Raw genomic sequence first — 17462 nt, 5'->3', positions numbered from 1 at the left:
TCAAGAAAATAGGCATAGAAGGGACATATCTAAAAATGATACAAGCCATTTATGACAGACCCATAGCTAACATCATACTGAATGGGGAAAAACTGAAAGCATTCCCACTTAGAACCGGAACCAGACAAGGCTGCCCACTATCTCCACTTCTATTCAACATAGTACTGGAAGTCCTGGCTACAGCAATCAGACAGGAAAGTGGAATTAAAGGTATCCAAATAGGGGCAGAAGAGATCAAACTTTCACTGTTTGCTGATGATATGATATTATATCTAGAAAACCCCAAAGATTCAACCAGGAAACTTCTGGAACTGATCAATGAATTTAGCAAAGTCTCAGGATACAAAATCAATACACAGAAGTCAGAGGCATTCGTATATGCCAACAACAATCAAATCGAAAACCAAATTAAAGACTCAATACCCTTCACAATAGCAACAAAGAAATTAAAGTACCTAGGAGTATACTTAACCAAGGAGGTAAAAGACCTCTACAGGGAGAACTATGAAACACTGAGGAAGGAAATAGCAGAGGATGTAAACAGATGGAAATCCATTCCATGCTCGTGGATCGGCAGACTCAACATCATTAAAATGTCTATACTACCCAAACTGATCTACAGATTCAATGCAATACCTATTAAAATCCCATCAGCATTCTTCACAGATATAGAAAAAATAATTTTACGCTTTGTATGGAACCAAAGAAAACCCCGAATATCAAGAGCAATTCTAGGCAACAAAAACAAATTGGGAGGCATTAATATGCCAGATATCAAACTATACTACAAAGCTGTAGTAATTAAAACAATCTGGTATTGGCACAAAAATAGGATTATTGACCAGTGGAACAGATGTGAGAATCCTGATATAAAACCATCCTCATATAGCCATCTAATCTTTGACAAAGTAGACAAAAACATACGCTGGGGAAAAGAATCCCTTTTCAATAAATGGTGCTGGGAAAACTGGATAGCCACTTGTAGAAGGTTAAAACAGGACCCACACCTTTCACCTCTCACAAAAATCAACTCACGCTGGATAACAGACTTAAATCTCAGGTATGAAACCATTAGAATTCTAGAGGAAAATGTTGGAAACACTCTCCTAGACATCGGCCTAGGCAAAGAGTTTATGAAGAAATCCCCAAAGGCAATCAAAGCAGCAACAAAAATAAATAAATGGGACATGATGAAACTACAAAGCTTCTGCACAGCCAAAGAAACAGTCATGAAAGTAAACAGACAACCTACAGAATGGGAGAAAATTTTTGCATCCTATGTATCCGATAAAGGACTGATAACTAGAATATACTTAGAACTCACGAAAATCAGCAAGAAAAAATCAAATAACCCTATTAAAAAGTGGGCAAAGGACATGAACAGAAACTTTTCTAAAGAAGACATAAGAATGGCCAACAAACATATGAAAAAATGCTCACCATCCCTAATCATCAGGGAAATGCAAATCAAAACTACAATGAGATATCACTTAACTCCAGTGAGAATGGCCTTTATCAAAAAGTCTCCAAATAACAAATGCTGGCGTGGTTGTGGAGAGAGAGGAACACTCCTACACTGCTGGTGGGACTGCAAACTAGTTCAACCTCTGTGGAAAGCAATATGGAGATACCTTAAAGCGATACAAGTGAATATACCATTTGATCCAGCAATCCCATTGCTGGGCATCTACCCAAATGATCCAGTGACACTCTTCAAAAAAGACACCTGCACTCGAATGTTTATAGCAGCACAATTCATAATTGCAAGGCTGTGGAAACAGCCCAAGTGCCCATCAATCCAAGAATGGATTAATAAAATGTGGTATATGTATACCATGGAGTACTATTCAGCTCTAAGAAACAACGGTGATATAGCACATCTTATATTTTCCTGGTTAGAGCTGGAACCCATACTACTAAGTGAAGTATCCCAAGAATGGAAAAACAAGCACCAGATATATTCTCCAGCAAACTGGTATTAACTGAGTAGCACCTAAGTGGACACACAGGTGCTACAGTAATAGGGTATTGGGGAGGTGGGAGGGGGGAGGGGGGCGGGTATATACATACATAACGAGTGAGATGTGCACCATCTGGGGGATGGTCATGATGGAGACTCAGACTTTTGGGGGGAGGGGGGGAAATGGGCATTTATTGAAACCTTAAAATCTGTACCCCCATAATATGCCAAAATAAAAAAAAAAAAGCAGCAACAAAAATAAATAAATGGGATATGATGAAACTACAAAGCTTCAGCACAGCCAAAGAAACAGTCATGAAAGTAAACAGACAACCTACAGAATGGGAGAAAATTTTTGCATCCTACGTGTCCGATAGAGGGCTAATAACTAGAATATACTTAGAACTCACGAAAATCAGCAAGAAAAAACCAAATAACCCTATTAAAAAGTGGGCAAAGGACTTGAACAGAAACTTTTCTAAAGAAGACAGAAGAATGGCCAACAAACATATGAAAAAATGCTCATCATCTCTAATCATCAGAGAAATGCAAATCAAAACTACAATGAGATATCACTTAACTCCAGTCAGAATGGCCTTTATCAAAAAGTATCCAAATAACAAATGCTGGCGTGGATGTGGAGAGAGAGGAACACTCCTACACTGCTGGTAGGACTGCAAACTAGTTCAACCTCTGTGGAAAGCAATATGGAGATACCTTAAAGCGATACAAGTGAATCTACCATTTGATCCAGCAATCCCATTGCTGGGCATCTACCCAAATGATCTAATGACACTCTATAAAAAAGACACCTGCACTCGAATGTTTATAGCAGCACAATTCATAATTGCAAGGCTGTGGAAACAGCCCAAGTGCCCATCAATCCAAGAATGGATTAATAAAATGTGGTATATGTATACCATGGAGTACTATTCAGCTCTAAGAAACAATGGTGACATAGCACATCTTATATTTTCCTGGTTAGAGCTGGAACCCATACTATTAAGTGAAGTTTCCCAAGAATGGAAAAACAAGCACCACATATACTCACCAGCAAATTGGTATTAACTGAACAGCACCTAAGTGGTCACATAGGTACTGTAGTAATAGGGTATTGGGCAGGTAGGAGGGGGGAGGGGGAGGGTATATACATACATAATGAGTGAGATGTGCACCATCTGGGGGATGGGTCATGCTGGAGACTCAGACTTGTGGGGGGAGGGGGGAAATTGGCATTTATTGAAACCTTGAAATCTGTACCCCCATAATATGCCGAAATAAAAAAAAAGAAAGAAAAAAAAATAAAAGATAAAAGTTGGAAAAAAAATAAAATAATAGCAGCCAACTTTTCTTGAGAATTGCCTTGTGCTAGCCACATTCATTATATTTGCAATTTTGTTTAATGTTCTTGACAATCTTATAAGGCAAATACACTATTGTCCTTATTTGTAAAGTGTTAGTGATTTTGCTCAAGGTCATGTGGGTAGTAAGTGGCAGAAACAAATCGTTTTTGTTGTTGTTGTTGTTCATTTGTTTGAGAAAAAGACTTTCTCTGTTGCCCATGCAGGAATGCAGTGGCATCATCACAGCTCATTGCATCCTAAAACTCCTAAATTCAAGCAATTCTAGGAACTTCTATTTCTTCTTTCAGAACTCAATGCAGATGACAACTCCTCTGAGGAACCTTCCCACATCCCATCTTCCCAAACCTCTAACCCTCTGGGATCCCTCAAAAATTTGCTCACATTTCTATTATAGTCAAAGTTATATTATAAAGCGTTCGTTTTCATACCTCCTCCTTGTACTAAATTCAGAACTACTCGAGGGCAAGAACTATGTCTCCTTATTCCTTGAGGTTCCAGGGCTTGGCTCAGCTCATTGTAGATGCTCAGGGAAAGTGAAATTAAAATGAATCACACCTGGAGGACCCTCTGTCTTACCAGGTACCATGCTAAGAGATGTAAAGTTAAAAAGGTCAGGGTTTTGGTACCTTAAAGCTCCAAAACATATCAGGATGTGTTCCTATCATTCAATTCTACATTATAGAAACTCAACACAAACTAGATTTAAAGCAAAAAAAAAAAAAAGAACATGGTCAGGGGACAGAATTTATTTGCCCTAGGCAGCTTACTTCTATTAATAGTTTCAGGAATAGCTGAATCTAAAATCCAAGTCTTTCGACCGGGCGCGGTGGCTCACGCCTGTAATCCTAGCACTCTGGGAGCCCGAGGAAGGCGGATTGCTCGAAGTTGGGAGTTCGAAACCATCCTGAGCGAGACCCTGTCTCTACTAAAAATAGAAAGAAATTAATTGACCAACTAAAAATATATATACAAAAAATTAGCCGGGCATGGTGGTGCATGCCTGTAGTCCCAGCTACTTGGGAGGCTGAGGCAGGAGGATCGCTTGAGCCCAGGAGTTGGAGGTTGCTGTGAGCTAGGCTGATGCCACGGCACTCACTCTAGCCAGGGCAACAAAAGTGAGACTCTGTCTCAAAAAATAAATAAATAAATAAATAAAAATAAAATCCAAGGCTTTCTAGCAATGTCATCTTCCCTGTTAGGTCTCTCTCTATAACCTGCTCCTGGGTGGCTTCATCCTCAGAATTTTGTTTTTCCCATGTGAAAGCTGCTCACAGCTCCAAGTTTATATCCAATTGTAGCAGAAATAGTGCTTTTTATACCAGTGGTAATAGCAAAAGTTCTAGCCATAATTCTCCAGCCTGTTAATTAAGTCACCTGCACATCAATAAACCCACCATATTAACTGTGAATAGGCCTACATCACATGTCTACTTCTGAATTTGGAAATGTGGTTGACCCCATCCAAATCATATAGATTAAAAGTAAGGAAAGGTTGTTCCCCAGAGTAAAAACAAGTTGTTGTTACTAAGAGGGGGAGAAGATATTAGGCAAGCAAAACTCAACACAGGCCTCCATAGAGGAGTTGTCCTATACATTTTAAACATCAGTAATGATATGGTTAGGCTAGGAGTGATGCCTGTCCTAAGTGCTCACAGTCAAAGATTAGATAGGAGAAATGGATCACTTCAAGGACAGCTATCCACAACCACTTTCTAGGAGGAAGCCTGTGAACCAGGCCTTTGGGATAGGTTGGATTATTTTGGGTGAAGGTGATGAGGTGTTTCAGATGCATGGAAAGGCATGAACAAAGGCAAGGAGAGGAGGATCCTTTGGAGGTTTTCCAAGTTTGCTGGGAACCTTTGGTAATTAAGTCTGGAACTTTGGTTGAGATCTGTACATAGTCTAATAAGTGCTAACCCTTTATGCAGATGTCTTCCATATATGATCTCAAAAAAGAGTAATTTTGGCAGGATCACAATTATTCTTTCCATGTTACCAATGGGGTAACTGAGGCCTAGTGCAAGAGATGCCTGATGAGAATTCACCCTCTTGTGTCCAGAGAGGGAACACCACAAGGAGCCCAATTTATTCCCTCCAGCCCAGGGCTGTGGCCCTCACCCCATCCACAGTAAAAATAAAATCTGTGGCTGAAAATCACCAGGATAGCATCCGTGGTTCAGCCCCAGGGCCAGCCTAAGGACAGCTTTGGAGGAAGCTGTGGGAACAACGATATGGGCAGAGAGAAGGTATCTGACTTGCATAACAGCTAAGAGCAGAGACTCTGGCGTCAGGCCTGGTTTTTATTCTTATTTTCATGAGTTAAGGTGTTTACCTTGGGCAGATTATATAACTTCTCTAAGCCTTAGTTTCCTCCTCTGTAAACAAGATAAAGAACAATTCCTATCTTACAGGATAGTTCATGAGGTCTCAGTGAAGTATTGCATATTAAGACCTTAGTATTCTCTTCCTCTACTGTCTGGTCTCCTCTTTCTCATCTGTTCTGATCTCCTCTTCCTCTTCTGATTTCTTCTCATCTTCCTAATCAGATCTTGTCTCCTCTTCCTGTCTCTTATCCTCTTTCTCATCCAGTCTCATCTCCTTTTCCTCTGCTGTGCTTGTCTTGTCTGGAACCCTCTTTCTCTTCTGGTCTCGTCTGGTCTGGTCTCCTTTTCCAGTCTGGTCTCCTCTCCTCTTCCATGTCTGATCTCATCTGGTCTCCTCTTCCTTGTCCAGTCTCCACTCCTATTCCAGTCTGGGTCTTCCAGTTGTGTTTTTAACAGAATGAAAATATTAACTACACAGGGATACCTGTCAAATGATTTGTATTGAAGTCAAGAACTTATACAAGGTTGAAAATTACACAAATATTTTAGATAGTAGGTTCTTGGTGTATTGTAATGTTCAATAGATATAAACTTAAGACTCCAAAAGTCCATAGATACATACATACACATACATAAAAAAGCAGAAATTCATATATGTATCATGAAAATATGTTTCAAGACTTAAAAGCTACCAGTATTGATGGTACTCCAAATAGAAAAACACCATGTGCATCAAGAGAGAAATACTAAAATTAATTGTTTGAAAGCCATGCCATCAAAGCATATAGTGGCACATAAAGCAGATTGTACCCCATTAAATGGCTTGAAACTTGTGTGTATTATAGTTTTATGATTTTATATAGTTCTTTTACAGATTATTGGCTATTAAATCTCAATGGTTTGAAGAAAAATTAGCAGTGGACATTTATTATTTTCAATGTGCAATGGCTAATTTGTTGCTTCCTAAAATAATGTGAATGAATATACATACATAATGAGTGAGATGTGCACCATCTGGGGGCTGGTCATGATGGAGACTCAGACTTTTGGGGGGAGGGGGGAAAATGGGCATTTATTGAAACCTTAAAATCTGTACCCCCATAATATGCCAAAATAAAAAAAAATAATGTGAATGAGAAACTGATATATTCAAATTTTCCACATTAATAGGCTTTTACTGAAGGCCTGTGTGTACAGTACACAGGGTTTGGTACCTAAGTTTATGGCCACTAGCTATATAACTCAGAAGCTCTTAATTTTTCTTATGCTAATCTACTTTTGGTACATAATTTCTTAATCAATCAAGTACTTAGAAAAATAATAAAATGCAACAGCATGATTATCTTCTCCAACAAGTGGTCAGGTGTGCAAAAAAATAGGAAAGGCTTTGATGAGTAAGACAGGCATAATACAGATGAATTTTTCATATTATTATATTGTAATAAAATTTAAGTTTTTCAAAAGCCAAAAAATTACTTTGCTATTCTATTTACAAAATCAAATGTTATCACTAACAAACTATGAAATAGAGACAACTTAAACATAAAGGATTTTAAAAGTTAAATGTAAAAGAGTTCATGATATAAATTTTCATGTATGTAAAGTACAAAAGAGGTAAAATTATGTATATTGTTAGAAATCAGAAACATGATCACTCTAGAGACAGTGTCTTATTTCATTTTCTGCTTTTAGAATAGAATACCAGAGACTGGGTAACTTAGAAAGAAAAGAAGAATATTTGGCTTATGATTCTGGACGCTGGAAAGTGCAAGATGCTGAAGTGAGATCTGGCGAGAGACTTTGTGCTGCATCCTAACACAGCAGAAGGTGAAACAGCAAGACATCATGTGAGGAAAACACCACACGGCAGGGCTTGCTTTACTCCAGCTGTCTATTGCAATGACCACCTCATTACAGTGAAAATAGAATTATTCCATTCATGAGGGTGGAGGCCCCTTGAATCAAACCTCTCTCATTAGTCTCGATCTCCACATACAGCCACACTGGAAATTAAGGTTCAAACACATGAAGTTTAGGAAGACACATTGAAACCACAGCTGATATCGATTGAGAGAGCACACAGAGGGATCTGCAAGGCTGAAAATACTGTTTTTTGATATAGGAGCTGCAAGAGAGCTAGACTCCATTTGCCAAAATTCATTGAGCAGTGCACACCTAATTCACCCATAAATTTTTTAATTGCATATCAAAAATTGAAAAATCAGGTGTATGAAGGCAAATACATCTGTACATAACATTTTACATTGTGCAGGTTGAAGAAAAGGGTATTAAATAATTTTACTGTGTGAATAGTGTTTAATAGAGTATGCTGCCATTTCCAGGTTGAAGTCTAATTGCTGATAAATATACATCACCCCAAAAGGGGGGTTAAATGTACAATTATGGAAATAAGTTAACACAGAAGAAGTCAAGCAAATAGAACAGGTGTGAGGATGGGCACATAAATAATTACTAAATGCTTCTCAAGTATGTGCATTTACTATGAAATATATAATACTAATTTGTCCTGTTAAAGATAAACATTGACCATATTTAGTAAGGAATTTCTTTCAAGACACAAAGCTAAAAGATAAGAATAAGAGTGGAGAAGCACAAGATATACTCCATTTAATTTAACAAGTTATTCAACTAAACCAAAACATGCATAAAATAAAACAGATTTGATGTTAAAGTAGCTTGTGATTGTAGAAATTAGAATTATTTTTCAGTGCAAACTGACAATACTTATGTGAAATATTTCAGTACTATTGCTTGATAGATAAAAAAAACATAATATGACTGTTATGTACACACAAATACATACATAAATATGTAAATATTTAAAACATACAAATCATCTTAGGGAGGTGGCGAGTATTTTGGAGGGGAAGGGCATAACTCTAACCCTTCTTAGGGAGAGACAAAGATATACAATGTAACCAAAATGTCAAAAACAAAACAAAACAAAACTTTTTATCGGGTGGTGGGCAGGCGGGAGGGGGGAGGAGGAAAGGGGTGTATGCTTCCATAATGTGTGTGATGCACACCACCGGGGGATAGGACACATCGGGGGGAGGGAGGGGGGCAGGGGCAATATTTGTAACCCTAACAATATTTGTACCTCCATAGTATGATGAAATAAATTTTAAAAACATACAAATCTATGTGTGTGTACACAAACTACTTTCTAATCAGATGATTTTCACAATGGCCAGTACAACTATGAGGGAAAGAGTAAATAAACATTCAACATTCAGCAAAATCTTATCATTTACATATTTTTTATATAATTAGGGGGTTCTCTTCCTTATCAAGGCAAAGCAATGCCTGGATACACTGGAATCACAGCTCATGAGCAGAAAGGGGCTGACAGCTGGGAAACACCCAGTGAATATTGCAGCAGTGTGCACCAAGAGCAAGCTGAAATAAGTAATAAGACCCAAATAAACCTGAAAGATGCAAGAGAGGGTGTAAAAACTGACAAAGGTGCTCACCAAGAGAAGGATGGTTTTAGTAGCTTTGGACTCAGGATAGGACCTGGAGGAGACATTGGCCCTATGAATGTGTCGCACCTGCTGCTTGTGTCTGTACAAGACCAAAACCATGAAGCTGCTGGCCCAGAGCATGAGCCCCACACAGAACATGTCAGGGAATGACAGCAGTGCTACATGCAGTATGTCACTGGTTTTGTCATGAGGAATAGAAAAACAGTATCCAAAATCTTTCTGCCCTGCAATGTTTGTTTTGTTTCGTTTTCCAGTTATGGACATAAGAAAAATGCTATTTACAATCAAGTACAGAATCCAGGTCAGGTATACGGAGGAGCCAATGTACTTGGGAGCTTTTACCTTAAGCTCTGCCAACCTGGAGCTCCTGGGGCTGATCGTGATGGCCTGGAAGACACTCAACAGGCTGGTGCTGCCAATGGACACTCCTCTGCCCACTCTGTCAAGATAGAAAAGAAGTTTACATGCAAAGGTGCTGGGGAAATCTTTCCAGCCCAAAGCTGCCATTGTCTGGGGCACTCCTTTACAGAGGAGGATTGAGAAGTTGGCTACAATCAAGTGCTTCAGGATCATATCTGTGAATCTTTTCCTGTTTCTGGAGAAGCACAGGAGTAGATAATGGTAAATTAGACAGAAATTTCCTAGAATTCCAAAAATAGTCTGCAATAAGAGGATGATTCCTATTGCCACTTGGCTGGCAGCCATCCTGTCAGTTATGAGCCTTCTGAGCCAGAAGATCCTGTACGGGAAGATGAACAGGGGCTTCATGTAAGACGTCAATTCAAACCGAAAATCCCTCATTTCCCATTAATTCCCTACAAATATGTATTGATGTTTTTATTTTACAAAGAGGTTTCAAAAATTTGTATGTAAAAATTTTAAACAGCATTAATTAATAATGTTTCAATCCCTGCTATGAAGTCAGTACACAATGTACCCTCTTCATTCTTCACATTGTGTGAAGCAGGCACTCTATGAATATAATTATAAAGATGAGGAGAACTTAGGCACCTGGAGGTTAAATATTTGCCTAATTTTAAGTGCTGATTAGGGATAGAAGGGGCTCTTTAACTAGTTGGATGGTAAAAGAGAGAGAGAGAGAGAGAGAGAGAGAGAGAGAGAGAGAGAGAGAGAAATGTAAACCACTAGCATCTCCCAAATAGCAAGTTTTAGGCTTTTTTCTGAAATAATTTGGATGTATACATAGATGTGTTTTAACACACTTTCATTTTCTTTTAGACTTTTCTTAGCTTTTGCATTTGGTTGTAACAAGTTTCCATTTATTTATAAATATTTCTTATTTAGACAAATATCAATTGCCAGAAAACATCTAGATACCTTAATAATGTTGATATCCCAAGGGTAACATACTACTGCAGGAACTTGCCAAATTACAAGTCATGTGTGGTGAATGCAATAATGGATCGATATTAGGATAGCTACAGAGGAACTCATATGCTTTTGTTGCAGGAACACACATATAACTGCACCTGTCTTAGGAATTATTGATTAATCATTTCTCATGCACTAAACCTGGGATATAAAATACAATACATAATAAAATGGTGGAGAGTAGAAAGTTATTAATTTTAGATCATATACTTACTATTTAATACTTTGGTTAATAGATAAATACATAATAAATAGCAAAATTATTAGCAGTGAAGTGAGATACGTGAATGATATTAAAGTAGAAGTAACATCAAAAAAGGAAGAAATGAGACAGGAAAGTGTCTACTTATACTAAATTCAATGAGTAGATATTGGGTTATTAGAATTTATGTTTATAATAGACTTTATTGTCTAGAGCAGTTTTAACTTCATACGAAAATTGAATGGGAGGTACAGAGATTTCCCATAGGCCCCTTGTATGCACAGAGTCTCCTCTAGCAAATCCTGACACCAGTGTAGTAAAATTGCCATAACTAATGAGAATATTTTTAAGCCAGTGATGACAAGATAATATAATTCTGACAGCTGCTATCAGAAATCCATAATTATTAGGTGTACCTTTTCTTAAATGTTCCTTCTCTAACTTTCAGAAGAAAGTAGACTCACGGCACTCCCCAGACTAAAATGTTTTCAGTACAGACACAGGTACTGTCTCGAGCAACTGCATCAGACACCCAGAGTTACAGAAAATCCTTTCTATTCAAGTCATTGCCATTCAAATACTTTCCATATGGGCTTGTTTTATTCCAGAAAATTCATCTTACTCTTTATCATAAGCATGAAGTCTTTCTATGCAAATCTCTAGTAAGCCTGAACATTTAGTGTAGCATTCCTTAAAGGTAGGCTGATCAGCACATAGAGTTTTTTAAAAAGTTGTGTTCAGGTGTGGCTATAAGTATTTATTTTATAATCCTCTCTTTTATTTTTTAAAGGAACTTATTTTAAAACATTTAATTTTCAGAAAAATATTGTATATATTCTGAGTATACAGTATGATGATTCGATATGTATATACACTGTGTGCTATTTCCCAGGGTCAAATTCATTAACGCATCTCTCCTCACTCATAGTTACTGGGTTGAGGGAGTGAGTTAAGGATATTTAAGTCTGCTCCCTATAAGTTTTGAAGTAAACAATATAGGATTATGCACTATAGTCACCGTGACATCTTAGACTCTAGAACTTCTTATAACTAAAAGTTTTTACCCTTCTGAAATGTTGTCTTTAAAGATCTTAAACATCAGATTTCATGATCACCTTGATTAAAGCATAAAAGTCTCTGTTTGTGAAGCTTATAAAACCAAATTAGGCACTATCAGGAGTTGGTGCAGCGTCAAGGACTGCCATTTTTCATTCCAGTTGAGTCCATTCAGCAAGAACTTTTTCTGGTACCTGAGTAGCTTAGGCACTGAGCCAGGTTAAATCCAGGACAGTCCATTTCTCTGATATGGTCGCTTAAGCAGACCCTTCATATGACTTTCTCCTTACAAACTCTGCCCCTCAGACTGAAATAGAAAATACTCACAGAGCCTTTTCTCTTTGCCACGATGATGAGCTCCACGTGACGGTCACTACAAGCCGTACATGTATGACAAGGAGGCAGCCAGACCCTTAGATATGGGTTTGGGATTCTGTGGCCTCACCCCTCCTAGGAACTGCAATTATTGTTTCTACAGCAGCAACAATGGGTGTCCACGCTTGGGAGCTGAGAAGATTACTGAAAACTTTTTTCCCAGTTGCCCATTATTAAAAACAATTACAAATGTCTAGCTAGCGTCTCCTAAGAGACTACTGGGCTATTTTCCAGAGGCTCCATGTCTTCAATGATCCCTGGAGCAGGCGAGGTGTCACACGGAGGGACAGGAGTGACTGAGGTCTGTCATGGGGGGACTGGCAGTAAAGGATGTGTGTCCCATGGCGTTCTTTGCTTCCCTGAAAAGATTTTCTACCCCAGTCTAGTTCTTTTCTAATCTTCATTTTACTGACTGACACCATCTTTTAACGAAGTCTAAGTTCCTGTCACTTGCTGCAGGGCAGCCATTGAGTTAAAAGTCAAGGAACTTGGACAAGGAAAGTGAATTTTATTCAGAAAGCAGCAAACTGACAACATGGTGGACTAATGTCCTAAACAACCATCTTAAGTTACTATGAAACTCGGGCTCCTTCCTTGTTAACAGGCAAAGGGAGTTACACGAGGTAACTGAGGAGCACGCATATGTGTGTGTCACTGAGGGTCGCAGGAGGTTGTAAAACGTTTTTGCTTTTCGCAAGTTAATTTTGGAGGGCTCAGGTCATGATGTTGCTGTACATCTTTACCATGGCATTGTTACTTGTGTGTACACATTTCTGACCTCCTTTGGAGGTAGTTTGGGAAAGGGTCAGTGACTGTCGTTCTGCTAGCCTGTGTTCAGAGCTCAGTAGATGCTTTTAATCTAGAGGCCATCACCAGAAGGTGTAAGAGACTAAATGGAGCTATTCCTGGGAAGGATGTTCAAATAGATAGAAGCAAAAGGAAGAAAATGATGCCATTAATTCACATTGGAAATCACTAGACTCATCTGCACATCTAAAGGCCAATTGATTTTGTCTATTTTCACAATACAAGGCCAATTCATATGGATATTTTATGGGAAGATATACTTTACCATTATTGACTTTTATTAGTCACAGATCACAGACAAAACATCATCCACAGAAAAAAGAAAAAAGCATCTGATACAGACCCTCATAAATAAAGCTCCAGGATCTGATGGTTTAACAGGCTAATTCTCCTATTCATGGAACTTTCAGATAAGCCAATGCTTTTTACTCAAGAGTGTCAAATAGTTGCCACAGTTCTCTACACGTATATTTTTTATGAATTTTCAGTGATGAGTATTTGTGCCTTTGGAAATTGAGAAATGTAAAGTAGGAAATGAAATTAATTCTTTGGTTTTCCTTACAAGCAATTCCATAATTTAATCTGGGTTCATTATCCAATCTCCCCTAATTTTTGGTAAGGAATTAGAACCCTAATGGTGGGCCACTGACACTACACGCTTACAAACACATACACGTACTAATTTACACATTTACACACAGATAAACGAAAGGCATGTATGTACACACATACAGAGAAACACTGACAGTATTACACACAGTGGCACATACACCATCTCAGTTGAACATTCAATCATTCACGCACACACTCTGCACATGCTTATTCACACTCATGATGACACACACCCATATGAACACACAATCACACCCACTTTACCTTTACACTTGTGTGGATGTCTTTGTTAACATACAGATACATATATATTTTAAATATATATATGTAGATACACACACACGCAGAAAATTTATTATATCTCCAGACCTCAGGATGCCAGAAAAGGTGGACTCTTTTTATTATTTTCAATCTCTCCAACCCCACAACACACCACAAGAACTATATGTGCGTTATATTTCTTGATTTTATTATTATTATTATTTTATTTTGGGAATGGATATCACCCCATTTGCCCAGTCTGGACTACAGTTGCATCATAATATTTCAGTGTAAGCTCAATCCTCTGGGCTGAAGTGATCCTTCTGCCCCAGCCTCCCTGACAGCTGAGACCAAAGGTGCATACCACCATGCTTGACTAATTTGTCTACATTTCATAATCACAGGGTCTTGCTATGTTGCTCAGGCTGCTCTAGAACTCCGGGCCTGAAATGATCCTCCCTTTTGGCCTCTCAAATGTGCTAGAATTACAAGTGTGAGCCACCATGCCTAGCCTTCTATGGACAGTTTTATAAAAATGCTATTTTGCATTTCAAATATTTCTGTGGTCACATAAAACCATAGGCCATAAAACCAGATCTCCTATACTGGATGCTGCTGCCTTTGCTGTGTTACGTCACAAGGTAAAAGGGAATATGCTGTTGTAATTAAGGACACTAACCAGCTGATCTTAAGACAGGGAGATTTTCTCAATGTAATTACAATATCCCTTAAACACAGAAAATCCAGACAGATGCTGTCGTAGATGCAGTAGTCAGACATGGGAAACATGAAATGCATCTAACATGTTATTGCTCATTTGAATATGGTGTGTAAATAGGAACACAAAGAAATGGTTCTAAGAAAGTGAATTCTGACATCAGCCTAAAATATCCTGGAAGTGTAACTTCCTCACTGTTTAATGAATAAATGCCAGATTTGTGACCTTGGTTTCCATTTTTAACACCCTATTCAAGATGCCCAGACAAGTCCCATAGATCTCAGGTCTAAGACATGTAACAACATAAAACAGTGTCTGTTAAGCTGATTAATTTGTCATAAATTATCATATCAGTAATAGAATATCAATATGCACAGAAATAAATTTAATAGTGAAATATTTTTAAAAGAAAATAAAGTCAAAGACTTCATTTTTACCCACAATCAATACCATTTCAATCTTCAGATTAACAATTTTCTTGACTGAAATCTGTGCTCTCTCTTACACAGTTTCAAAATATATCTTAATTGCATGTGATGTTGTAGTACACACACACTCTGAAAGAACATATCGTGTTCTTGCCTCAATATCACAGACACAGAAGTAAAAATTCAAACTATAAAACTATGGCATTTCAGGAGGAAGAGAGGTTGCAGAGTGTGAACTGGGAGTCCAGATTTGCTCAAGAAAAGGCCATTCCCTTCTCTTTCTCGAAGTGTCTTTCTTATTGTCTTGAAAAATCACATCTGCATTTGACAAATATGCTCTTGCTTATGTCATCAACACATCTCTTCTTTTTTCTAGTTTCAAAATATTGAGAAGCACAAAAGCAATTATTACATGGATATATTGTACGATGCCCGAGTAAGGGGTTTTGGTGCGTCTCTCACCAGAATAGTGTTCGTAGAACCCAAAAGGTAAGTTTAATCGTCACTCCTCTCATACCATTGCCCCTTCATTGTGTCCAACGCCCTTTACATCGCCCTTTACATCGCTTTGTACCTGTTTGCTCCTACACAATTCACTCATTGAAGTTAAACCCCAGTACCTGAGAATGTGACTGTATTTGGAAATGGAATCATTGTAGATATAATTACATAAGATAAGAGCAACCTGGAGTTGTTGGGCCCCAATACATTTTGACTGGTATCTTTACAAAACAAAGAAATTTAGAGACAGGAACTCTCTGAGTGAGAACCACAGTGAAGACTGAGTTGTGCTGCCTGTGGCGTGGAACTTCCAGAAGCTTGGAGAGAAGTGTAGAACAGATGACTCTCTGGTGCCATTACTGGGAACATGGCCCTGAGGACAGCTTAATCTCCGATATCTACCTTCCAGAGCTGGGAGACATTAAATTTCTGTTGTGTAAACACTCATTTGGTGGCACATTGTTAAGGCTCTACAGAAGACAAAACACACCTTCCCTTGCCACACTTTGATCCACAGGCAGAAGATCGTGAAATGCAGACACGACCACACCTCTCTGTCATAGGAACAGGAGGGCTTGAGGGACAAAGGTCTCTGATATGATGCTTATAACATGAATATTTGCACCCTGTCCTCAGAACATTCCCCACCTAGGAGCACTCACAAATCCTGCCACAGCACCCAGAATGCGGCTGCACTGAAATTTCCTTACAAGATCTGTAAGAGCAGAACCCAGTCACTACCCCTAAGTTTGAGCACAGACCCTGCCTTCAGAAACATGTCCTGAATGCTCAGTAATTAGCTCTGGATGTTCCTTTCAATTCCTTTTGTCATTTTATTACAACATTGAGAATGGGCCTTGACTCAGACTAACTGACAGAATTAAGTTGGGAAGATGGCAGGGCACAGGCCATGGAATTTCTTAAAGCTCCCCAGGTGACCCTGAGGAGAAGCCAGAGTTGAGGAGCAGCTAGCTGGACTCCGTGTCTCTAACTGTAATGTTCCCTAAAATCACGTGGAGATCTTGTGGAAAGAGATTAACCAGGGGGTAACTTCACTTTAAGAAATTAATATAGAGCAGGTCTGCAGTGGAACCTATAAATTTGCTCATTGAACATAATCCTTGGTGGTGCTGATACATCTCTACCAATATTCCTGTTTCAATCGCATCCACTCATCCCTCTTCTTTAGCACCAAGCTAGAGAAAGTAAACACAGCACACCTAAGCTACTTACAAACTATGATCACAACTCAACACGCATACACTGTTGGTTCCTTGCACTTACCATATGGTGGGGAAAGGAATACAATGGGTGATTCCTTGGTTGGGAAGGGGCTGATATAGGGAAGCTCTGAGGACTCCATGAGATGATCAAGGGTTTGGAGGCGCAGAGCAAATCCTATGTAGATAAGGTACACTAAAGCAGCCTGCATGCATTCGCCAGGACTTAAGTAACCTGGCTTGGGAAGGACCAATCTGAGCAAGCAGTGTGAACATGGTTGCACGTGTGCACCAGGGCACGTTTAGGTGTGGGGCGAGGTGTCCCCTGATATTCGCTGCCACACTTACAGGTTTAAGGATGCACAGCAGGGATGACAGAAGTGGTTAGATATGTGCATTTTCCATCAGGTCGGTTACTTTTGAGGAAATCTGGGCTGACATGCTCTCTTAGGTCTTCCACACCCAGCAAGATAGAAAAGCCGTGTTCCGAGTGCCAGTTCTGTCTGCAGCTGACATCTTTGATCACAATTGTGTGTTAGAATTTTATCAACACTTAATGAGCATCAAAAGTTCCAAAAGCAAATCCTCTTTTTTCCACTCTGCCTGCTTTCCATAACTTCTATGGTTTCACTCCTACCATATATTTCAAAGTACGCTCTCAAATTATATTCTTCTGTATCTTCTTTAATGCCACCAAGAAACTTTTCTTCATGGTTAGACAGGCACCAGGCTTTAC

The sequence above is a fragment of the Microcebus murinus genome, chromosome 32, assembly GCF_040939455.1.
Source record: "Microcebus murinus isolate Inina chromosome 32, M.murinus_Inina_mat1.0, whole genome shotgun sequence".
Taxonomy (NCBI): domain Eukaryota; kingdom Metazoa; phylum Chordata; class Mammalia; order Primates; family Cheirogaleidae; genus Microcebus; species Microcebus murinus.
Note: the sequence above shows the minus strand (reverse complement) of the source record.